Source organism: Equus caballus, chromosome 1 (assembly GCF_041296265.1).
Source record: "Equus caballus isolate H_3958 breed thoroughbred chromosome 1, TB-T2T, whole genome shotgun sequence".
In the NCBI taxonomy this organism is placed as follows: domain Eukaryota; kingdom Metazoa; phylum Chordata; class Mammalia; order Perissodactyla; family Equidae; genus Equus; species Equus caballus.
In genome coordinates this window covers 88,165,297-88,190,551 of record NC_091684.1, presented here as the reverse complement: position 1 = coordinate 88,190,551, position 25,255 = coordinate 88,165,297, and the positions used below count along the sequence as shown (strand labels likewise).

The window sequence follows — 25,255 nt, the reverse complement described above, 5'->3', positions numbered from 1 at the left end:
TGGGTGTCAAGGAGGCTGTGAATAGCCTGAGTTGCAAGAGAGTATTAGGGCCTTGAGGGAGGGGGCACAAAAGAGGTGTGGGGGAAGGAAAAGGGGAATGAGAGGCCTACATCGTGTATTTCACAGTGATACTGAGGGCTGACTGGCTCCACTAAGGGAAAGAGTCATGAACAAGGCTGGAACAGAACGAGAAGTACTTACCTTTTGACTTGGAGCTAGGAAGCGGGCTAGTGTCCCTGCCCCATGCAATGTGCAAGTGCTTCCTGTGTTGCTGGTCAATGGAATGAGTATACGAAGGCGGGCTTCCATCTCCCTCCGCCAACAGAATCGGAGCCATCCCTCCACTCTTTCCTTTAAATATCCCCCAAGAGGAGACCTCTGTAAACCCAAGGAAATCATTTTGGGGTGGAAGTTGTGATCACTGGCCCCATGGCTTCTGGGTCCTGGGTAACTGAGCGAGTCCTCCCTTCCATGTTAGCTTGAGAGCATCATATTCAGCCCAGACCCCCACTGGGCCTGGCAGGGGGATTGAACTGTTATAAACTCCAAGAGGAAGCCCTATGAGAACACGAGAGGGCAGGAGATTTTTCAGTGGGTGGGTAGATCTTGTCTTTGGGGCTTTGGCTCTTCACAAATGAGAGGCACTAATTTCAATTTCTCCAAATCTTGGAGATTTTGTGGACAATGTAGGAGGCTCTTCCCCAGGTTTTGCAGAGCTTAAACCCAAAACTGGTTATGCCTGGTAACAATGCGAAGTGGGGCCTGGGGCCCAGCTGTCAGCATCATGAGACCTCCCCGGAGAGCTGAGCTGAGCCCGTGACCCCTGTCCTGCAGTGCACCATCTCGGTTTTTTGGAAGCATTTATGTCTCGGGTGTGTTTTCGTTTGTTTGTCTGTTTTAATAACCCATTTGAAATGCCCTTCTCGTTACCAGTTACCAGCAACCCTCCTTTGCTGGCGAGGATTCACCAAACACAGGGCAGGAGAGGAGAGCAGAACCAGGAGGCCATCAGTTCCTTCCCAGAGCCAGGCTGTAGCTTTGTGGAAGGCCAGCAGCCCTGTCCCAGCCCCAGGGCAGCCCCAGCTGAGGGGAAGGCAGAGAGCAAGAGACAGAGGGAAATCCCAGAGGAAGGCAGTACCTCTCCCTTGGGCTCAGTGTGTTCTCTCCAAGTCCGCCCTGGGCAGGTTATGGTGGCCTTAAGCCACTTGCAACATCAAGGAAGTGCCCTTGAATCCTGGCCTCGGGCTTGCTTTGGGTTCACTCCAGAGGTTCAGTTTGAAGTGCTTAGGTACGAAGGACTTCCTCTTTGCAGTTAATTCTAACAATGGGTCAAGTTCTCTTCAATTCTGCAAATATTTGGATTTGGGGCCAGGTTAAAAAATATGTGTCTATGGAAGTCACAAAGACTCAACACAGTGTCCCAGGTGCAAGGGCTCTGCGGTGCAGCTGAGGAAACCAGCTCATTAAAATAGTGATAACTATGTAACTGATGCTCCACACATTTATTCAACATATATTCTGCTGTGACACACGTGATCCCTGTCCTCGTCATGCCCACGATCTGGTAAGGAGGTGGGAAGAACTGAAGTAAACAAAGAAGGCAACAGAACAATGACTTATCGTGCTAAGTGCTGTAACGAGACAATGGTGGGAACCTCTTTTAGACGGGGAGGCATGGAAGGCCTTTGTGAGGAGGTGACATTTAAGCTGAGGCCTGGAAGACTGGTAGTGAGAATCCCAGGGAAAGCGAGGAAATAGCCTGTGCAAAGGACCTGAGGCCAGGAGGAAGACCTGAGGCAGTTCCAGGAACTGCCAGCGGGCCAGTGGTGCTAGAACAAAGAGGAGGGTCATGTGAAGTGAGTCAGCGGTGGGCCAAGTGGTTCAGGCCCGTGGGCCCTGAGGTGTGTGGACTTCATTCTAAACTTATTGGGAACAGAAGCGGTGACATACCCTGAAATACGGTTTTACATGATCGCTCCCATCCTGTGTGGAGACTGGACTGAGGGGAACACAGAAGCAGCCGCCAAACAGGTTGACTGTGTCTCAGGAAAGTTCACATACTAGAGGGCAGTTCATCTTGGTCTGATGGTTGACCAGGAGTTTGCCAAGTGGTGAAGAACAAAGTAAACAGAAGTGAGGAAGATTGCACCCACGTAAAGTCAGACGGACCATGAGCGGTCACGGAGGGGAGAGCAGTGGAAGATGAGGCAGCGATTCAAGGGGAGGCTCGGCGGCCTGGACCTGAGGGGCGAGCTGAGGAACTGGGTCCTGTCCTGTGGGCAGTGAGGATCTCAGAGGACGTTCCATCTGCTCCTGAGGATCCTCCAAGTTGTCCCCAGGGGCTGACTCACTGGGATTGGTGTCATCAGCCCAATGGCCATGGCAAGGGGCTGATGGTGAGGGTCACCCTCACGGCAACAAAGACCAAGCAAAAGGGGCTGAAGTGAGTTCCTTTCACGACCTGAGCCCTGAAGTGGCCCAGGCTCCCTGTGCTGCTGCTTGGAGACCACCCATCCATGCAGGGTTCAGGGGGCTGCAGAGGCTCCAGCCTCAGGCTGCAGGGCTCAACCTGCTTCTGTTAAAACCTCCACCCACCTGGGGCCTCAGTCCCTCCTCTGAACGGTTATTGCAGATCTCAACACAGCATAAGGGTCAACGAGTATTCATTTTTGCTCTTACTGCCACCTGCCCAGCACTCATTGTCCTGCTAGTCGCAGCCCCAGCCTCATGTAGTGGGGTCAGCCTGAGCCCAAACTGGGACCTCAGAGCCTGCTCTCCCTTCCTCCCACCCCAGTCACCTATTTGCATCAGATCACTCATGTGATGGTAACCATTGGCCCCTGGAAATCTCCTCAGAGCCTGGGGAAGTGCAGGGACCAACAGGGTCTACTCCAGAGCAGGCCCATGCTGAGGTGGCTGTGCACAAAAGCCAACACCACTAGGCATGAGCAGCAGTCTGGTGTCAGGTGACAAGTGTGACACGCAGGGCTGGGAAGAGGCTGTCCAATGTCTGAGCAGGACGTAGCAAAGCTGCAGGCCAGGGACTGAGGGCCACTGGGGTCCCTCCAAGGGGCAGGTTTGAGGAGCCCTGAAGAGGGTCCTCACCCTACACAACAGGATTCACCCGAGGTCACTGAAGACAGGCGTGGTGGGGAGCGCAGCCCCTGGGTGGCTTTGTGAGCAAGCAGCATCGACAAGGGGGCTCTGGGGAGAATGTGTGTGAACACATGTGAGAGTCCTGATGGAGCCTCCGAGGCCACGGCGGGGGCAGCGGAGGGGGGACGACTTGATGAGATGCGTGGCTCTGCAGTCAATGAGAGCAGCGAGGCTGAAGTTATTACTGCGGCTGCTGTGACAGTGTGACCTGGGATGATCTCAGCAAAATATGCCCTCACAGAGGCAGGCAGGGACCACTCATCTTGTCCCTGTGGCAACCTCACCTCCAAGATGCCCCAGGATGCTCTCATCGCAATATCACATCCGTGAGTGTGACAAATGTTTGTTAGACATCGTTTCACTTTTTTAGCTCAAAAACTGTCTACCGTAACTCTTTCTATTTTATTTTTTCTGACATAACACAATGTCTTGTACAAACAAGGCAAATAATTATCTCCTGAGTGACTGATTAATTGAATCAGAGAAATACCTTTCAGATGAACGATTGAAGACACATTTTAAAAACAACTTGACATTGCATTCGGTTCACGGTCACACCACAGCTCAGCTCAGCTGTGGAGTGAGAACAGCATTTGACAAAGGCAAGATGCTGTTGTTTACCAGGAAACCAGTGACCACAGAGCTGTCTCCGGAAGCCAGGCCATAGCACATCCAATACATTGTGCCTACACGAAGTGCATGCTGGGCTTCATAGATTTTTCTCCTTCCATTTCCAAGCTGATTTAAAGACTGGCTGTAATGAATCATGCTCATGTGGAAGACTAGGAAAAGAACGAAGTTGAGATAATCCATTTTTAACAGTCAATGTCAAAGTTTTATCTCTTTGGCTGGGGTGGGTTTAATCGATAGTTAGGAGTTGGGTTAATTACAAACGAATGATTTGTAATTACACGGGGGGACCAGCACAGGCTGGACCACGGTAGACCTGCAGTTCTTGACAAGTTCCAAGCCAGACAAGTGACTGAGAAAGACTCTCTGAGCTACCTTTATGAGAAGGAGCTCACACAATCATGATTTGCTTTAGAAAAATAAAGGTAAACATTTCTTAATCTCAGTGTTGTGGAGAAATATATTATTTGTGTGTGCTGTGGTGATGAAAATGAAAATTCATATAAAAAAGCATGGGATTTGTAGTAATTTCTTAGTCTATATGCCTTTTCTCAATCAATGGTACCAGCAGCACTGCTGCTACTGTGCAAAGGTCTGAGAGAATTCTTTTTCTCGTTAAATATGGGTCTTCATTCTTGAACAAGTTGAGAATGACTAGCTCATGGGTAAAGTCTAACTAACATGGCACAGAATTCCATCCAGGACGGGGCTCTTGCTGGTCTCCATGGCATCCTCCACTCCCTTGAGAAGGCAATGCTCGTGTGTTCATTCATTCATTCATTCATTCCACTAATATGTGTTCTGCACCTGATGGTGTGCAGCTCAGGTCTACGCTCTCAAGAAAGAACAGAGACGACCCAAAGCCCCTGCTCTCCTGGAGCTGACATTCCAGTCCCCTGACAAATTGTGCTGCTCCACGCCAGCACACTGTCATTCCTGCTGAAATGGCCTGTCTCCCCATCTCTCTCCGCCAAAGTCCCACTCATGACACAAACCACTCAGGCTTTGACCTTGGCAGGCAACTTTTCACAGCTCTCCCAGAAAGCAGTCCCTGCGCTTTGCTCCCTGCACATGCCCCATAGCGCGACCAGCTGGGCTGGAAATGATGCTTTACCTGTCTGAATCCCTCATTAAGGTGTCAAGGTGCCTGTGCTTCATGCATGGATGACCCAGGCACAGAACCTGCACAGAGTAGGGCTCCTTACTCTTATGAAAATTTGCCCAAACATTGGCACATCCCTTCTCGCAGAGTTGTGGCCATTGATCCAGTGGTTCCCAGCCCAGGACGCACATTAAAATCAACTGGGGAGCTTTTTAAAAAGCACCATTGCCAGCTTCCTCCCTGGAGACTCTGGTTTAATTGGTCGGGGTGGGGAGTAAGCACAGGTATTATTTAAAAGCTCCCTAAGTGATTCCCGTCGGCAGTCAGAGTTAGGAACAGCTTAGACAGAGGTACAAAAATAAAGGCCAGGTGATTTGGCTCTTCAGAAAGCTCCTGTGACTTTTTCAGGCATATCGAGGGCATGAACTAGGTCATCAGGACCACACGGAGTTTCATAGGCACCTCGCTATGGAGCACCACCTCACAGCACCGCTCCGGGCCTGTCTCTTGCCTGGGTCTAGCTTAGCAGAGACAGGGGCCACAAGGGGTTTGGGAGTAGAGAGGGCAGTCCATTTCAAGAGGTAGCGGTTGGTGTTGGCGGCAGGGAGTGTTTCCATTAGCCTTCTTGCCGCAAGCAGAGCCAGCGAGGTTGTCCCTGCGTGTACGATCTCGGTGGGCACTTCTAGAACCTTCCGAGATGTATCACAGACAGTTGCCCCATGTCAAGTCTGAGCACCCCAAGAACCCCACTCTGAAATCCTCTCAATGAAGCATGTGGAGGAAGAGTGTAACTCTTCACCCTGCCCCCCACAGCTGTCCTGCTTTTCTCCCCTCTCACACAGCTGCCATCAGGCTGCAGGGCACACTCTGTTGTGATTTCCCCCTTTACAGGGAAGGAGTCGGGTTCTCTGAAGAAAAGTGTATGTTCTCAATACCTCAACGCCCCGGCCAGCATCATCTTCTCTAGGAAAGGTGATATGTGGGTAGAACAATCCATCACGGATTAATTTCCACTGGTTCCTGCAGGGTGCAGCCTGGGAAATTAGACATGAGGCCTTCCGAGCAGATCAAGAAGCCATGTGAGCCTCCGTAGCCAGGGACAGAGCAGTGCGGCATCTCAAAAGAGGCAAATAACAAAAGCTTCCCAAGACCAGCCTCTCAGAACCTCTGCACTGTAGGCCAGACCCTCGAGTATTACCAAACAGCCACAAGGGAGTTTCCAATCTATTTTTTTTTCCCTAATATCTTCTCCCTACCTCCAAAAAATCTTTGAAAATCCACTAGTGATTAGGGATTTTTAAGATTTTTGGGGCTGGCTCGGTGGCTCAGCAGTTAAGTTCACATGTTCCGATTCTCAGTGGCCTGGGGTTTGCTGGTTCAGATCCTGGGTGCAGACATGGCACCATGTGGCAAAAGCCATGCTGTGGTAGGCGCCCCACATATAAAGTAGAGGAAGATGGGCATGGATGTTAGCTCAAAAAGAGGAGGATTGGCCGTTGAATAGTCAGCTCAGGGCTAATCTTCCTCAAAAGAAAAAAAAAAGATTTTTGCTCTTCTGTTATCTTCTCTTATCTAACCTCTATTTCCTGCAGACCTTAAGTCCATTTTAATTTTGTGAACTATTTAACAGTCAATAATGGTGTACAACCACAACATAACACTTTACATACTTGTAGATCAATTATTCAGTCAGTCTTCACTTCTTTAGACTAAACAATATAGTTTCAATTTGCATACGTTCCCTAGGTTATTGCAAAAAAACCCTGTTTCAGTGCGTTTGAAGTATAGAAAAGTGATCATTTTCAATCACAGTCAATTGCCCAGTTTTTCACTTGAATAAAAGTGAGGTACCATTTAGTTCACAAAGATAATTTTACTTCAAAGATTTACCGCGGTGCCTCTCATCCGGAGCAGGCCTTCTCACCACCCCCAGCCCTATTTCTTTCTTATCGGCCCTTAAACCCACAAGGTGCATTTAAAAATGATGAATCAAGAATGAAATATAATGGAAATAGCTGCCATGTTAGAAAATGCACCGAGGATCCTTAAAAACCAGGGAGAATAGATTATAGGTTTCTTTAAAATACCAAGTAGGGCAGCTCTGCCTTCAAGTAAGGTGGCTGTGGTGTCTGCTGCAGGAGTGTCTGTGCAGCCACAGTTCTCAGGCCTCTATTTGATCCTCTGTGCAGCCTCGGCGCTCATCAGTCACTGGCTCAGGAGCAGCAGTCTTGGAAAGTCGAGCCATGGGGGGCCACGGCTAAGGTATGGGAAATGCCCCAGCACATGCTACAAACCACTTCGTTATATCGCGTCAATACTCAGCATTAGCGACTGGGACAGCCCTATTATGTGGCATGAGAGTTAGGGTTTGTAGGTGACCTGTTAGATTCCCATTGCCTTTGTTCTCCTGGAGCGTGGTCTTTGGCCTGCTTTAGGCTGGCCATTTCCCGATTCTACATGTGTAAAATGGAGGCAGTCACACTTGCTCCTACATGGTGATGAGAACAAAAAGGGAAACCTGAATGGAGTGTTGGAAATCCTCAGACCAGGAACATGGGCAGAGTCACAGTGTTGGCCGCCAGAGTGGCTGAGCAACACAGCAAGAACACGGGGGATAAGTGGTGCATTTGGGTGAGCTTATGCGTGGGCCTTTAAAGATTTGGACTTAGGGCTCTGTAGTGTGTATAAATATAATGAAGGCATTAGGGGAACTTTATTCTCTGGGTTCCTCATCTCTTGCCTCCAATCAAGCATGAAGGAAAGATGAAGGAGCTTCCAGTCTAATAATTGGAAGGACTTTAAAAAGTACATTAACATAGAAGATTACATTTTTCTTTTCGAGCAACTTCAAAGCCAACACCAAGGAACTCAATGATGAATTCAGCCGAATTACGTTTCTTACTCCAATGGACAAGATAATAGCAAGGCTTCCAGGCCTCAAGACTCTCCTCTTTCCTTTGGCCATGCCTCAAAATGGTCCTGATTGTTAAGGAGAGATGAATGACAGAAGGTGGCATCTAAAATGGGAACTGCAGGTGACTGTGCCTTTGAGTGGTTCATAACCTACTTGAGAAGAAAGACAGGAAATCAGAGGGCTACAAAACAATGTAGGAAGCACTGTAGGGGAGCAATGTCCAAGGGGGATGGGAAGCAGAAAGGAAGGAGTTAACAGGTCTGGGGGAGAGAGTCAAGAAAGGCTTTATGGGCAGACAGGCTGCTGAGATGAGTCTTGCAGAATCAGTAGAAATTACCAGGTAGACCAGGAGGGGCGGGCATGTGTGAAGGCTGGAGGCCTGTGGGAACTGTGAGCAGTTCGTTGAGGCTGGAGCTCAGAGCCCGAGTTCAGATGGTCTTATGTGTTGGTGCCAGGCTCAGTCTGTGTGCACATGGAGACTTGGGAGTGCCATGATCACGTTTCTTAGATCGTGTATTTTAGAAAGATATGCTCAGTGGCAGTGTGGAGGTGAATGGGAGGCAAAGTGGTGAGCAAAATAGTTACAGACACTCTCAGGATATAAGAAGGATGACAAGGAGTTGAGGGTGTGTACAAATTTTGGTGGGAAGATGAAGATATACTGAGTTTAAGCGTGATATGGGTTTTCAATGTAGAGACATCTGGTATGTTTTGGGGAATAAGAACCCAAGGCACTGTGAAGAGGTCTTTGCTAGAGAAGAAAATTAGAGATCATTCAAATAGAGATGGTGGTGGGAACAAAGGTTGGGTTAAGGTTGCTGAGGGAGCACACGCAGCTGAAGAAGAGGATGGACCCAGGAGGCTCGGGGCACCGTCGTCAACTGGACACACAAGGTTTTGTGAAAGGAAGAAAAGCAGAAGAGGGTCGCCCCATGGACACCAAGGGGAGGAGAAAGTTTCAACATGAGGGAGCCATTCCCAGTGTCAAATATTTCAGAAGGACTGAATAAGCTATATCCTGAAAAACGCCCTTTGGAGTACAGGCATTTAGGAGGTCTGTGGTAATCAGAGCAAGAAAAATTCCAATGGAACACTTATAGGTAAGGGAAGAAGCCAGCTTTCATTGCATCAAAAATGAATAAGGGATTGGAGAAAAAGGAAAAAATAAAATCTTAAAAAAAAAAAAAAAAAAAAAAAAAAATGAATAAGGGAAAAAAGTAGATACAGCAAGAAAGATACATATAATCAAAAGCGTATGGATGCTTAGCTCTTCTGTCTACAGGTTGTGCAGCTTCAAGCACGGAACAGGCATGAGCACATCTTCAATGGGACAGACAATCTTCTCAGCAGTGGAGAGCTAAAGATAAACAAGACGAAGTCCATGCGCCCGAAGGGCTTTCCATCTGTGGTTCCAGAGAGACACCTGGACAGAGACACCAAAATCCAAACAGTAAATGCTGGACGGAGGCGTATTTAGCACAAGCCATGATCTGGAGAAAAAAAGACATCATCCTTGCTCTCAAGGAGCTTACCATTTACTTTGCCCCCAGACAGTTATGAAGTAGCAGAAGGGATAAAGCTTTAATAGAGAAATGTTGTACTCTGGGCACCTAGAAAAAAATAAAGTAAGTTTTAAGTGAGAATTGAGGAAGGTCTCCAGGAGAAGGTGGCATTTGATTCAAACCTTGAACAATGGGCTATAAAGGCTAATGGGATGGCGGAGATGGTCATTTCAGGCAGAGGATGTAATATTTCAAGGAGAGGAAGTTTTAAGGAGAAACCTCTAGAGACACTGTCTTAAAACAAAGGAGTAAGCATCAAGTTTGAATCTAGAGCACAGAGTCAGACTTATTGGAAAAGTTACTTGGATCCAGGCTTTTAATGTCCTCTCGAATCTTCCAGATCGAAGCTTCCTAATTGCTCTTGGACGGAGGGCTGGCTCCACACCATGAAGAAAGCATCAACACACTTCATCTTCCCTAGGGCATATCCCTGTAGCTCTGTGATTAGGGCACTGGAACAAGCCTACCCTTTGTTTCTGTGTGTGCACATTCGTGTGCACATTCTTGATGAATCTGTCTTATGCTTGGGACAGTGTTCCTTGGCAATGACATCACATTGGCATCAAGGAAAATAAAATGATCATGTTGGCCTACATTGGTCAGAGATAACTAAGTAAAATCTGCAATGAACTCATGCTTTAGGGCCCTGTTTCTGGTTCTATCATGAAGATCACATATTCTTTCTCTTAAAAAGACCTCATGGCTTGATTTAAGTGTTCGTTTTTGAAAACATTGGATTGTATTGAAAATATTGTATAAAGATAGAGCCTTGGTACAAAATATAGGAATGCGAGGTTTAGACATAATTGGATAAATTTTAAAACCTCATATCCCAACTTCTAATTAAGGTAAGGGAGCTTAATTTAAACAAATAAATGTTAGAGTTGACTCACAACGTACAGACAAGACCATAATTTAAAAATGTAATCGTCGTCCTTCCTATTTCAGATGTTATCCTGGTCTGAATTTCTAGCCCTGTTCTCTCTATACAAGAGGCTCAGTGAGCTGAGGTTTTGGCCTGCTTTAGCAGCCACTTTTCTGGCACGCTGCAGGAGAGAATACAGAGCAATCAAATCAGCCTCTAAGTTGGCCCAAAACATCAAGTGGGCCTGGACATGATGGTATATTTTCAGGCACATATAAACTTGGCCTGTATTCTTCGGTCTGGCACCACTCTGGATCAGTAAATAAGGTTTTTGAAAAGCCCAAACAAACCATAAGGAAATCCTGCATTCTGAAACAAAAGGTATAAAAACTAAGTAAAGACACACACTGCCATTGTCTGGTTTGCCAGGATGTGAGCCGCTGCCTTGGGAGAAAGATAACATGAAAGACGCCATAATTGCAGGGCCAAGACTACGGGGCCCATGCAAACAGGACGAAAAAATAGCAAGAAAGAAGCGTTCCATGTGCTTTCAGTCAGGCGAGGGGGGAAAAAAACTCAAAAGAGCAGCTCTCTCTTGAACTTGTTCAAGAAATGGAGACACAGGGGGAGGAAAATGAGAAAGAACACACCAGAACAAAGTTAAAGTTTTCAGGAAAAACATGAGGGTGGGAGAAAAAAAAAAGGCAGAATGATTTAATGCCAGCCAAAGGAACTAAGGGAATAGGGTGTGTTTTTATAAACATGTTTGCTTTTTTTTTTTTTTTGTTCAGGGGGAGGAGTGTGGAAAAAGAAAAAGCAGGCCCATTTAATGAATGAGGAGGGAGCTGAAACCTAACTGATTCCATATTAGCTGAGCTTTTCAACTGCTTTGAAAGAAAATTTATCTTAAAAGAGAAAAATAAAGATAAAGGGGAAAGACAATTGGGAAATAATGAAGATGTTGTCAATAAACTATTGATAAGAGGGATTAAGGGAGTATTTAGAGAAACAGAAGACATGCAAACGAGAGGCTGAAATAATACCCACGCCACGGTATGCGGTGGAACTAGCTAAAGAATTTGCAACACCACAGTGGCTTTTTTTCTTAATATCACCCAGTAGCATATAGGAGGTACTAAGAGCAGGTGTCTTATTATATCACGTCTCATATTAATATCTTTCATGATGAATGCATTAATAGTTCTCAGGGTCGTACGCATTAGTCTGGCCTCCTCTCTCAGTAGCAATGTGATAGGATTGACTAAAGCAAAAGATGTTAAAATGTTTGGGGGCACTAAATAAAAACAGAAACACATTTCCCAATAAAAAAGACGGAAACATAGGCATTGAGTAATCAAAGGAATTGTTGAAGATCAAATACCAAGTCAATGGCTAAGTTATGACCCATTTTCTAGAATTCAGACATCTTCCAAAATAAGAGCGAGCACAGAAGGTGACCTGGGTCTCAGGTGTTGATGCAGGCGTGCCAGTGCAGAAGAGGGGAGTTGTCTCACGTTTTAGCTGCAGCCACTAGCACTGGGAGCCATTTTGGAAGTGGACCTTGTCTGCATTCATAACGTCACCACTGCTGTTGCCTGGTTTTTCCAGCTGTCTTCCTGCTCTGAGATACACTCAGCCAATGGCAGAGCTAAAAATATGACCACAAAATCATTCTTTCACCCCCTACCCCAAAACAAATTTCAGGACTCCCACTATCCTTTGTGTATTGCAAAATAATTCTGTGCCTGCCCCTTTACCCCACTAGAGCTTCAGTCAAGAGAGAGGAGTGAACTGTTTTACTGGTTTCTGCACATAGACCAGACCAAGGGAGAAATTAACCTGCAGAAGGCGATAACTGAATGCAGGTTTTGAGAATTTAGATGACAAGGAAGTCAAGGTGGTTAGTCAAAGCCCCTACACGCCTTATGAGCATCTCTGGCCGAATCACCCAGTCCTGAGCTGGCGGACAACAGATACAGGCCTACACTACATCCCAGATTGGTCTCTGGGGGCCCCTCCAGCTTTGGCCCCTCCAAACCTTGCAGTGCCTCTGAGGCCTCCCTGCTCACACCTGTTACTCATTCCCAGCCACCTGATCTGAAGCGTTGTCAGGGTCAGTGTTTTTATTCTGCCTGCTCTGTTGTGCTGATGGATCAATGACAGTGAGCAAAGAACAAACTGTGCCAAAGAAGATGTCCTCTTCTTCTAGGCTGACTCAGCTTGGAACAGGAAGACAGGGGGCATCTGGCATTTGGTGAAGCCCTGATTGTCTCCTACGAAATATTAACTGAAAATGGATGTGCGTTGGCCTGCTTCTGAGAAGGTCGCCCAGGTTGAATTTGAAAGGCAGAGGCGCTGTGTCAACAAAGGGAAGCGATAAGCAGCACACCGTTTCTCTGAGCTAATGTGTCCACTTGTGTACCACGGGATCGGTTTTATATCTCTCTGCAGATCGGTGTGTTTTTATGACAACCATTTCCATAGCAACCAGGTGTCCAGACACTAAATGGATCTCAAGGATATTAAATCTCAGCCTGGTGAGGGAAGCCCACTGTGACGGCAGTTTCCTTGGAGCCGTTTCCTATTGAGAGCTGATGGGCAGGCTCAGGAGACCTGGTGCGGCTCCCCTAAGGCCAGCTCTGCAGAGGGACAGCCATGATGGGAGACGAGACTTTTTGTTATCATTTTTACTAACGATCCAGAAGGAAGGGTAAATAGCAGGTAATTAAACTCACGTGAACCTAAACAGGAAGGTGTTACAAACATTAGCGGAAAAATCATGTCAGTGGCGGTAGAAGAAATAACCAAATGTGAATGGTTCTGGAAAGCCCCAGGTTGGTAGATTTAGGGGCCAATATTCCAACATGAGAGGGTAGAAGAGATTTACAATGCAGGAATTATTTGAGAAGATCAGGGAGAGAAAGACAACAATTAAGTTTAAAACAGCAAAACCACACAGGAGCACAGAGCGAAGGGCGCTGAGGGCAATCGGCAGCACAGTTCCGGCTGAGCCAAAGCTTAGGTCCAGTCATTGAGATATGCTCCCCCCTGGGGGGTTCAGGTGAGCCCTGAGAGATCATCCGGGGAAGAAGAGCAGGGAAATGGCAGGGATGCAGGAAGGGATGACGGGGAGCGCGTGGAGCAGCATCTTCTTATGGCGGCTCCTTATGGCTGGATGCAGCAATGGCACGAGTGACATCAGGTTCTCCCCAAAGGTGAGCCTGGCCAACTCTGAGCCCTGCCCTCAACAGTCACACTCCACCTAGGGCTTCTTTTGTTTTCAAGTGTTGCCCATGTGCTAACTGCATAAGGAGGGCAGGCAGAACCGGAAGGAAAGAAGGCACAGCTGATGAAATGGAACACAGGGAGAAGTTTCCTGAGTGGTGTCTAAATAGGCTGCAAATGGCCTTTTGGAGAACTCCCTTGCCTGTCATAACCTAATCCAGGACCCATCTAGGCGGGGTGGCCTCCTGGGGAGGTAACACACAGGAGTGAGGGAGGAGGGCGAGGCCGACATGCTCCTTTCTTCCTCTCTATAATCATTCTCTCAGCCCATGATTCATGGAGCTGCATTTTAAATGTGGGGTTTGTCTATTGCATGAGGATGCTTGGATCCCCTAAACTAGGTGTGTCTGTTGAAGACAGCCATTCTTTCCCAGAGGAAAGGTAGGGGTTAAATCCGTAACTGTCAGCGTGTTTGGCAACAAAATAAAAGGAAACCACATTCTCCATGAATGAAGGAAGAAGCAGGAGGAAGGTAGTTTTTTCTTTTTCTTTTTTTAAAACATGAGTAAGATCCTCAATATGTTTGAGATTATTTAGCAAATTCTCTAAAAGGAGCCCTGGGTCACTACCCAACAGATCATGGATGTAGAAACCACATTCTTCCAACTTCCCTTCCCTCCTGGACCCCAGAGATAGCAGGTTGGGTGTCGTGGGGGTCTCTGTTTAGTTAACCATTAACAATTCATAAAAGTCCAGACCCCCGCACGGTAAGTCCAGTCCTCGGAATGTTATTAGAAAATCCTATTTCTGGTCTGTTATGAAACAGAGGTTTTGATGTGCTGCCAGGTTTATGGGGAACTCTGGAAACAGAACACTTGCTGCTCTGAGAAGCTGGGGCCGGTGGGTGTTACATAAAGCTTTCCTAGCAACTCAGGTTTATCACAGAATGTGAGGCTGCAGTGGAAAAAAAGCAAACGAGTTAATGCAAAACATGAGCCAACCCACTATCCCCATTTGCTCCAAGGCCAGCCAGCAAATTCGTGGGAGTGATTTTAACCCATGGTGCCCCGGCATGCCCGGGACTCCCGTGGGCTGCAGGTTCAGCCCAAGAATGCCTGGGCAGCTCAGAGCTGAAAGGCACCTTCGCACAGACCTCACAGAACGCGAAGCAGCTCTTTTTGCCTCTGAACCAGTTTCTCATTGAAATTCACACAGACACATCTTTCCCCCTTCTTTGGGCCGCTCCCAATTTCTCTGGGCACTGCAGGAGTGGAAGGGAGGAAGGTCATGTCGTCGAAGCCCAGCCAAGTGAAATGCATCTGATGGCGCGACTGTGTGTCTGAAGTCAACGGATGAGAATCTCGTTTCTAAACTCTTGGATCCCAAATTATGCAGATTAGGATCGAATCCTTTTCCAGTGATAGCTGCCAACTTTCGTGGGGTTTCTGAAAAGCATATATCCAGTTAATTGTTTTAACTCTCCCAAGGCCAGGAAGGTGGGGGTGGGTGAGGAGACCTGGGAGCAGAAACCACACAAAGTACCATTTCCAAGGGGCAAATCAAGGCCAATGGCCTGTCGTGATCTACTTACACACAATAACCCAGACCGCAATGGTGTAAAGAAGAGAGAAAGCTTGCCTAGCCCTGAGGACCAATCTAACATGTTGGACTGGGTTGGGGTTGGGGGGCCCATGTCAAGAGGGAAGATGGTTGAGTCGAAACTCAAGAGGAGAGGGGAAAGGCAGTTGGAGAGAAGTGTGGCCTTGGTGGGCAGCCCCTGACCTAAGGCGTCTGTCTGTGTGGTGCCACTGGACCAGGGCTCAGTGTCCACTTGCTGGATGTTCAGTGAGAGGAGCACCACTTCATTTGGGAAGGAAAAGAAGGGTTTTATAGAATCCTAGAGTCCCCTATCCATGCGATGGCAGTCATCCAGTGGGTGGATAATCTTCCGGTACATAAATCAGATTGGCCCAAATCTAGAGGGTCCATATCCTCCACTCGTTTGCTGAAGACAGTGAAGGGGGTGAAAAGGGTAAAAGCTACTGGTTTGCCTTAAAACGAAGAAACAAACCCAAGACATCCTGGTTGGATTTTCAGTTGAATTTACCTAGTAGAAGGTGAATTTCTATTTTAGGAAGTCCTTGAAAAGTCACCAGAAATCCAGAAAAGAATTTGCACAGAGACACTTCTTAAAAGATTGTATTGAAAATGAAAAGAAAAAAATAGATGGAGAACACTAAAAGAAGGCAGCAGACCAGCCCAAGGACAGTGGAGTCCAGCCACAGACCCTGGTACCAGTAGATCTTATTATGCTCACTTAATAGTAAGAAGGGAAACCCTCTGCAGAAGCCTTCACCCAAGGATTCCTGCCCCGCCCGCAGGTGGGGGCGCCTGCCTACAGACCTCCGATGCTGGTGAGTGCCTGGTGGTGGAAAGCTGTCCGCAGCCAGCATGGCCATAATGAGCCACTTTCAATTGAAATGAGATCAATACTACTCATTTTTCTCTTGCTGGCTCCCGAGTGATTCATGAATCTGAAAACTAGTTCATGAATCAGAGTGAGATGGGGTGGGGGTGGGGGCAGGGCGGGGGCACATTTGTGCAGTCAGCGAACCTCCATTCCTTTCATGAACCCAGCCATTAGTTGCATAACGCTCCCCTGCCTGCTGGTTTAAACCAGTCTTTTCGGAAGCAGCTTTTGGCTTCTACTGATTCACCTATTTTTCTTCTTGAAAGGGAAAGAATGACAGTGTGTACTGATTGTGCGTCCGTCTGTCTTGGTGGTTATATTCATGCCTTTTGTGTAGCTGTGGGTGCGTGTGGATGTGTGTGTGCGTGCATGATGGTCTCTGTGTGCGCCTCGTCTATGTGTATGTGCGCGCGTGTGTGTGTGAGAACAAGCAACGTGTGGCCAGCTTCGGGCCCTTTAAACCTGAACAGGAGCCAAGTCCATTTCTCAGCGGAGCTTCGTAAGGAAGCTCGAGATGCGGCAGTTGGAAACCACAGCCCTGTGAGCGCTGATTACAGCCTGCTAAGGAAAATGAGATTTTTATCTCACAGGAATTCAGTTATAAAAATAAAATACAACGTCTGGCTTGATTCAGCTAAATGTACAAGCACCAGGGCGTTTTTAATTTAACAAGAGATGCTGGACAAGAAGAATGACCTAAAACGTTGCGTTTAAGGAAAGTCAGAGGAGAGGGGGCGGCTACAGGAAGGAAGTAGGAGTGGAGGGGTGTGTGTGTGTGTGTGTGTGTGTGTGTGTTTTGAGAGACAGAGAGAGAGAGATGGAGGGAGAGCGGGAGGGAGAGCGGGAGGGAGGGAGGTGGAGAGAGAGAAAAAACCACCCTGCTGGCAAATGAATGCGGCAGGGATGATGTCATTGGAACAGTTGGAGGAGAGAAGAGAAAAACAACTCGGGCTGTGCTAATCCTGTTTGCTGCCCTGAAGGGAATGGAAGGCGGCCAAGGCAGGGAGTTCTGGGAAACCATATAAGGGTGCCAAACAAGCTTTGCCGCCAACATTAGGAACTGACAGCTTTGTTCTTTGTAACTTGGCTGCCCGCCAGAGGCCTCATTTCAGCTCTGCGGCATGATTACCCTGGCCGGCCGCCAGCCCCGCGCTGAGAGCTCCTTTTCTTCTCTCCGAGCCTTTTTTTTTTCCTCTTTCCCTTTGCCAAACATGCAGCAGTTACCATGGCAGTCGAAAGTAAAGTTTAAAAAAAACACGACCAAGCAGAGAGGCACGCCTTTATCCAGATGTGCCACATGAGCAGAGAGAAAAGGCAGTTAACCTATTCATCAGGCCGTTGACTAAAGAAGAAAACGCTGGAGCTCTAGCTGTCAAGCTCGGGGAGGTGACTCCAGGATAAACAGAGAGGACCGTGGCAGAGACATGGCCTGGCCCGAGCTGTTTACGGAGAGAGGGGGCTGGCTCCCAGGCCTTGTTTTCCTTCTCTCTCCCTCTCTCTCTGTTTTCCTGAGGCATTGTGGAGTGCGTAATGTGAAACGGAAAATGTCATGATTTCCACTGGGAATGAGTCCACGGTTTTGAGAAAGCTCCAGAAACTCCCAGTCCATAAAGCCCTAAAGGGAGCAGGAAGGAGGGGAGAGGGCGTGGACGGTCACATCAGCCCCTGGTCACCAAGGTGAACCAGTGAGCAAGGGCTGGCCCGTGGCCATGGCCAAAGGGCTCTGCTGGCTGCTGGAGCACAGCCAAGTGATGGTCCCGGGGTTCCAGGCTGTGCTGGGGTTCTGGGGTGCAGCAGAGGAGCACTCTGGGGTTTTCGGCACAGCGGGAGCCTGACTGGCTCACGGAGTCCTGGAACCCGAGGGACTAGGCCGTCCTTTTTGCCACTTGGAGAAGCACCGGTAGTTTCGCTTTATAAGAGGACTCTGTGAAGAGTTCAGTCTACTATTTTTAATCGGGTTCGTTTTTCACCTGCTTGGAAAGTGGAACACCTCCTGGGAGGTGACAAGTCGTGATCAAAGGCAAGTCTCCAGGCAGATAGCTGGCGGGTGTCCGAGGCAAAGCTTACTTAGAAGTGGAGGCTGGGTTGCCAGCTTCCCCCACTGCAGAATCTGACACTCCTCATCCTTAGGGTTCAGCAAGATTCTCAGAAAGGCCTCTTCTGGTTCTAGAAGCTGCCACGGCAGGGGCTGACTTGGCTGTTTCCTGGCCCATTCCGTTGGAAGACGGAAAGGCCAAAGCAGAGGCTGTTCTAACAAGGCCTGCGTAGAACAAACCAGCCGATTGTTAGCTTCACGCGGACCACAACCGGCCCGCGGAAAGGGGCCTCCTCTGCCTTTCAAGAGCCTGTGTGATCGCCTCTCATGTCCAGGGATAGAAGCGGAGGTGCCAGGAAGGAAACAGCTCCAGGTCGTGGAGGGAAAAGTTGGCAAGCAGGACATGGGTCCCAGCAGCCTCGGTTCCTGCGCCTGCTGCCTTCGTCCCAGGCTCGCTGCCTTTCCCAGGAGGCCTGAGGCTCCACTGGCAGGAAGTCATTGACCTCTTTGGGGAGGTTCCCCAGGCAGAGCACTGCCAGTCTCCTTGCCCATCCCGGCTGGGCAGAAGCCCCACACTTCACTGCCCCCCGAACCCCATGGCCCCCCTGCCCCCACGTGTCCCGGCTGTTACTGGTACTGAGGACATGGCCATGGAAACCCCGGTTTCTGAAAAATTAGGTACAGAATGGGCGTTTGGGGTTTGGGATGAAACTTCACATTGTTGTCCCCTCTCCCTAAGTGGTGACTCAAAACCAGGGGCAAGCAGGTCTCTCACCTCAGAGCCGGGAGCTCCGGCGTCGCCAGAGCAGCCACCCTGAGTGAGGAAGGCTCCGCAGGGAGCTGACACCGCTCCACCCGGGGCCTGGCAGAGCCACATCCCTGGCTCCTGAGCTGACTCAAGGGAGGGAAATGCTCACTGGTGACTTTCTAGAAGCAACACTGAGTCAGACGGCTTTGTGTCCTTTTTGGCGCATCAGAGACCTGGCGTCACAGTATATCTGAGCCTATGAAACCCCACGGCCTCCGCTTATGTGCTCAGCATGTGTCCCCAGATTCTGCGTGGAAAACCAACCTCTGGCCGGAATGTCTGAACCTGCCCTTCCCACCTCAGACAAGGGTGGAAATCTGAGTCCTGGGTCTTGTTTCCAGAGGTCCTGCCTCCTCTCCTAGAGTCTGTAAGTAGAGAAGGGCGAGGCAGAGGAACAGGCTGTTTCCTTGGGGAAGGGACAGCTCCTGTGCGCCTCCTCCAGCCTGGAGCACGCAGGTCACCTGGCCCCGCAGAGGGGAATCTTGTTCTTCCAGGGCTCCTCTTTCCTCAGGACCCCTGAATTTGACGTTGCACGTATGAAACAGCAGAAAAACCATTACCCTCACTTACAGATTAATGTAGGTTTCCTATTAGGTTTGTCAGGCAGACAGAAAAGGAGGATCCTGGGGGATTTTTCTTTCCTGAGAAACCAAGAGAAAGCAAAAGCAGATCTGTGCGGGGGTGTGCCTGGGCGTGGGGTGGTCGATGCACTTGCAGCAGCAACAGAGACTGAAAGCAGCCACAGTATTTGCAAACAGCTTACCTGCTCGTGTTCTCCTGTGATCTCCCATTTCTGGTGCTGGTTTTTCACCCTCCTTGAGAAGCCCAGTTTAATTTCTTGCTTCACCTGCATGGTAAAAATAATTACACACAGACATTAAGCCGGCACTAGGAATCAATATACAGAGAGATTCCGTCTTTGCCTTCAGTCATCACAAGACTTTGCAGCCATAAAGAGAAAGCATTTAAAATACATCTCTTTGTAGACAGACAAACGAAACTCCTCACCAGCCTTGTAGCTGGAGAGAAGCCTTTGTATGTTAGTGAAAGTCAAGTGTTGGAACTTCAGATAAGGCTCTGCCCCGGATTTCAGGGAGTCAAGGGCCTAAGTGAAAGATGCTAGGATGCTCACCTTAATCGAATGCTCTAACTTCAGACGCGGGCTCCACGGTGTTGCTGCTGCTTTAGCAGACGCAGGATCCTTCTCCTTTACCCGGAGCTCAAGCCTAAACCAGAGAGGGCACAAAGAGGACCCTGGGGAGGCGCCAACAGCCCCAGCACCCAGAACCCCCGTCCGCACGCTGCCTTCCCCCGCAGACAGCTCTCCCTGAAGTCCGAGGACCCTGGGCGTTTAGCATGGGCCATCCGCACAGGGAGGGAAAGCCAGTGGCCATTTGCTTAAATGGCTTTTACAGCTCCACCTCCCTGGGTTTGGAGAGTTTGAAGACTGATCCAGGTGGTGAGAGGTAGTTGCGCCATCGGTCCCCAGATCCGTGTTGGGAAGTTTGCAAAATCAGCTGGGCCCTGAGAAGCATGCTCGGACTACTTCTAACAGAGATGAGCAGAAAAACTGCCACTTAGGAAACTGGTTTCAATGATTTTTAAGAGACTTGGGTTTTCACTAACGTTTGAACGTTCATGATATGACATACTGCATCTTGCATCTTCCTGCATCGCCCTGGTACGGGTGGTCCCGAGGTGGACCAGCTGACGCACACATAAATGGATCTTTGGGTATTTAAAACTATGCCACCTAGACACCTCTGGGATTAGTCAACAGGTTCATTGATTTATCTCTCTAGCTTGTTCTACTGGTGCAACAAGGCCTTCACTGCAAGACAGAGAGGGGAAGAGCTCCATCACGTTTGTGGGTCAGGCCATACGCACCTCTGTCCTGGTATGTGACCCTTGCAACATCCCAGAAGGCTGCGGGGGCAGCTGCTGTCAGTGCCACCTCGAGATGAAGACTAGCCATTCAGGTTGACAGGGCCAGGGCCACAGAGGTGGGTGGCAGGGGTGGGTCTCGAGTCCTCCTACAGGCCCTGACTGGGGCCACCTCTGAGGTGGGCCCAAGTGAAGACCAACAGGGGACCAGGCCCCAGCTGCTTCCCTGAAGAAGCCCAACCCAGACTGCCAGCAGAAATACCTTATGTGACCGTAAGCCGGGCACTGACTCTCAGATTGCTTCCTGGTCCTTTTATATTTACACAAGAAGGCATCTATTAAAACCAGGAATGTTCTTTCCTGCCACAGAGAGTCCTGGTGCATAAATCCGTGCTGATGTCACACACAGCACTTCCATCTGCCTGTTTGTGATCAACCTGAGACAGGACCTGAAGGACAAAGGGATGTTTCCCTCACTTGTCTGCAGGGAAGGGCCACGAGGCTGGAGAGGCCCAGTTGAAGGGGTCACTAAGGTACCAGGGCCTGGAGGCTCTTCCCTCCAGCTGAGGGCTGGCCTCTCCAGCCCCTGGATGAAGAGGGAACCTGGTGACCTTGGGCAAGTCACATACTTCTCTGATTATCTCAATTTCCCCGTTTTGGTAGATGACATCTCTAAAGCATTTGACGATTCCACAATCAAGTGAGAGCTATGGGAGACAAACTTAAAAAACAACTACTCGCCCATGGCGTTGTATGGCAGTGCTGAATGGATAGTGAAGATGGCAGATGCCATCAGCATTTGAAGGATGGAAAGCGCTTATTAGCTCTGCCAGTGAGTGGGCTGGTCTCTCGAGGCCAGGCACCGAGGGCTCAGTTTCCATGTGTTCCACACATGTGCAGAGTTATAATCAAGCTACGTAAGGACAAATGAGCAGCTCCATAAGTGCCGGTTCGCAAATGTGTGGCCTCTGTGTGTCTTGCTTTCCACCCAGTGTGAGCTCTTTGAGGGCCGAGGCTGCATTGCAGGGTTCCCCTGCGTCCTCTGTAGAACCTGGCAGGACGCAAGTCCTTGTTGGAAGTACCAAAAATATCTTCTTGCTGGGCTGAACATTGCGAGAAGGAATGCGACCTTGTGACCTTAGCTGCACAGTCTGGACTCAGGGAAGTCCCTGCAGTGGGCACCAAATTCCAGCTCCTCAGACAAATCGAGCTTAGCTTTAAAGATGGCTGAAAACGCAGGTGGTCTCAGGGCCACGTGGCCCCACCGGAGCAGCTGTGATGGAACAGCTCACCCGGCCATCTTCCACCCCAGAGAGGAAGAGGCCTGCAACAGACCAGAAAATGACCCACTCAGTCATGCTGCTTACTTATGGCCCCAAACCGGAGCATTTAATTCTCTAACTGTGGCTTTTATTGCAGTGGCATGCGCATTTGCATCACTTTATGTGCCATAACAGTGGAGAGGCTGGTTTTTGGTTTTTTGTTTTTAAAGATAATGAGAAAAGTCTCTAACATTCAGCCAGAACGTATCCTTGTGGCTGGTGTAGATTTTTAGCCAAGTGATACTGTATAAAATCAGGAAAAGGCAAACATGTGGATTATCTACATCTCCCCTTAACTGCAGGAGATAACATAAAACTGCAGGAAGTACCCAGCGAAAGGAATACAAGCAGTCTATTCAGCCCCCGGCTCCTCCCCTGCCTGCCCCAGGAACTCCCTTCCGCAGATTAGGATGGGCAAGCTGAGAAACACACACCCTGCCCCCGTGCCTTGTCCCTGCTGGGCTGGGCTCCTATTTCCTCAGCGTCTGTGTTGTATCTGCTGGAGTTTATGTCAGGCAGGTGAAGCGGCTCCGGCGAAAGTCACAGGCTGGCTTTGGCCGTCTGGATTTTGTCCAACTCATGCACTCTTATTGTACATTACTTATGTGCAAGTCCACCTGCAGAGGAATGTGATCTTAGGGAGGTCAAGAAAAGTGACAGCTGGGCCAGCCCAGTGGCATAGTGGTTAAAGTTCATGCCCTCTGCTTCGGCGGCCCAGGATTTGCAGGTTTGGATCCCGGGCACAGACCCACATACTGCTCATTAAGCCACGCTGTGGCAGTGTCCCACATACAAAATATAGGAAGATTGGCACAGATATTAGCTCTGCGACAATCTTCCTCAAGCAAAAAAGAGGAAGACTAGCAATAGATGTTAGCTCAGAGCCAATCTTCCTCACCAAAAAAGGAAGAAAGAAAGAAAAGTGATGGAGACAGCCTGCCTTGATTCTTTGGGAGAATTCTGATTAGTAAGAATGGCCTGTGATTAAGGAGAATGGTGCCTAGTCTCCAGGTGGGTATTCCTGCCCAGACCCACCAAGTATGGTTGGGCAGGGCTGTGTCCTTGTCAACGGTGCCCCCAGAGACATTTATTGCACTCCCGCCCTGCACAGCAGTCCATGGCAACCTTGCTCTGCCTGGCTCCAGGGCGGACTCAGCCCTCCTGAGGCAGCAGTTGGTGGGCAGGAGGGGGTCTCCTCGGCTCACCCAAACCCAGAGGTAGTCCACGCCAACTCCCAGAGCAAGCTACAGCTGCATTTTAGGTCCCACTGGGGGCCATTTATGGAAATTTGTGGATTAGCTAAGTGAGGTCTGGGAACTGGATCCAACTTAGAGATAGGAAAGCCCATCCTGTGCCGTGGCCTTCTGCAGACCAGAGAGAGTGGGCTTCCCAGCCGAGGGTTTGTCACTCAGAGACAAACTTGGGCATGTCTTCTCCCTCCAGGGCAGCCTTCCTGATGGTGTAGGCTCACCAAACCGCAGGTCCCAGAGAGGGCTGTGCATAGCCTCAGGGAGCACAGAGGCTTCCTTCCCAGCAAGGGCAGAAGAAACCCCAGAGGTGCTTCTCCTGGAGCGGATGCTCAGGAGAGCCTGGGATCTCTGTAAATGCAGAGCAAGAACGGAACAGCACAGACCCAGGCAGCTGCCTGGAGGAAGGAACCACCACCAACCAAACCCCTTGCAATGCGAGTGCTCTACAATTTCCAAAATGCGCTCAAAGCTATGTTCTCCATCGAGGGAAGGACATCTTGTCGCTGCACACCGTTCCTGATGTTCTAAACCAAACAGCCAGAAACGTGAAGATAAAACAAAAGGAGAGGCCAGCCTGGTGGCGCAGAGTGTAAGTTTGCACGTTCCAGTTCGGCAGCTGAGGGTTCGCCAGCTCGGATCCCAAGTGTGGACCTACACACCACTTGTCAAGCCATGCTGTGGCAGGCGTCCCACATATAAAGTAGAGGAAGATGGGCACAGATGTTAGCCCAGGGCCAGGCTTCCTCAGCAAAAAGAGGAGGATTGGCGGCAGATGTTAGCTCAGGGCTAATCTTCCTAAAATAAAATAAAAACTTGGAAAAAAAAACCCAAAAGGAACCAACAGAAACAAATCCGTGCATCCTCCAGCTTCTCACAGCAGACTCAGCTCTGACACTGGGAATGAGGAAGACAAGAAGACCCTGCCAGGTCAGTCCTCTGACGTCCTCATTGATCCGATTCTTTCACCATCAAAGGGGAATGCGGTAAAACCAGCAGGAGCGGAAAAAAGACGAAAAGAACAAGAGCGAGTAGGGAGACCGGTGCTGAGTCACGCTTTTACAGGGACCCAGGTTTGAGGCCTTTGCTGGCGGCAAATAATGAAAATCTAACCATCGCTCTTTCCAGCATTCTCATTGATGAATAAACGCAAGAACTGGTCTATTTGTATATATGTACATCTACGTGATTCATTAGAACTCACAAAAATATTTACTCAGTTGGGAATTAGAATCAACAATCCCAAAGTTAGAAGAACAGCACTGTAGATGGTAATTTCAAATTTCTAATGGAAAAACACTCCCTCTCTGCCTCTTAAGATGGCAGAGGCTATGTGTGTGTTGAAGGTGTTGGGACAGGAAGGGACCCTCACCTGGACTCTAAGCCACCAGCCCACCCAGCCATGTGCAGGAGGCTGGCAGCACAGGCCCAGGGCCTGGTTGGGGATGTCCCTCTTGGGCCCTCCCACTTTGCTCTCCTCTTCACCCTGGCTTGTCCCTACCACTGTGTTCTTGCATCTTTCTTGTTCCTGATCCCACAGGCTTTTTCTCCCATTTCCAGGCTTCCTTGTGGAAATCTGTCTTCTTTGACTGTGCCCTGGGATACGGGACATGGTGGACGTGATGCTGTCCTGCTCCAGGCCACCAAGGATAACCTCCCTGGGACCGCAACTCTCCCCCTGTGCCCAGAGGGCCTGGGGCAGCAGCTCCTCAAGTAGGGAGGCATCCTTCACTTAACAGGTATGAACCAGCACCCATCCCCTGCCGGGCCCTCCACCTGCCTTGGAGAGACAGCAGAGAACATGAAGGGCCTGTTCCCACGGAGCCCCCAGTGTAGTGGGCAGGACCGAGAATCAAGAAATAACCACACACAGAAACTAGGAAATACCGCACAGTGGTAACTGTTCTGCAGAAAACCAGAACAGGATATCAGAGGGCACCTGGGTAGTCAGCGAAGGCCTCTCTGGAGAGGTGACCTTAAGCTTAGACGGAAGAAGAAGGCAGCTCTGCAAGGTTGGGGCAGGGGTCAGCATTCC

The 25,255-nt window shown here is 49.2% G+C and overlaps 2 long non-coding RNA genes across 2 annotated transcripts in view; one reads left to right on the top strand and one right to left on the bottom strand.

Annotated features, from left to right (window-relative positions):
* Window positions 1–9,004: 9,004 nt before the first annotated feature.
* Window positions 9,005–20,244, bottom strand: LOC111774669 (uncharacterized). The gene is made up of 3 exons (XR_002809777.2): window positions 19,900–20,244; window positions 19,531–19,614; window positions 9,005–9,225 (listed from the first exon to the last, which is right to left on the bottom strand). It is a non-coding gene; the product is annotated as an uncharacterized lncRNA (long non-coding RNA).
* Window positions 15,418–25,255, top strand: part of LOC111774671 (uncharacterized) — a 74,425-nt gene continuing 64,587 nt past the window's right edge. The window contains exons 1-2 of the long non-coding RNA XR_002809781.2: window positions 15,418–15,868; window positions 24,781–24,959. This is a non-coding gene — a long non-coding RNA (uncharacterized lncRNA). The remainder of the gene's footprint in view (window positions 15,869–24,780; window positions 24,960–25,255) is intronic.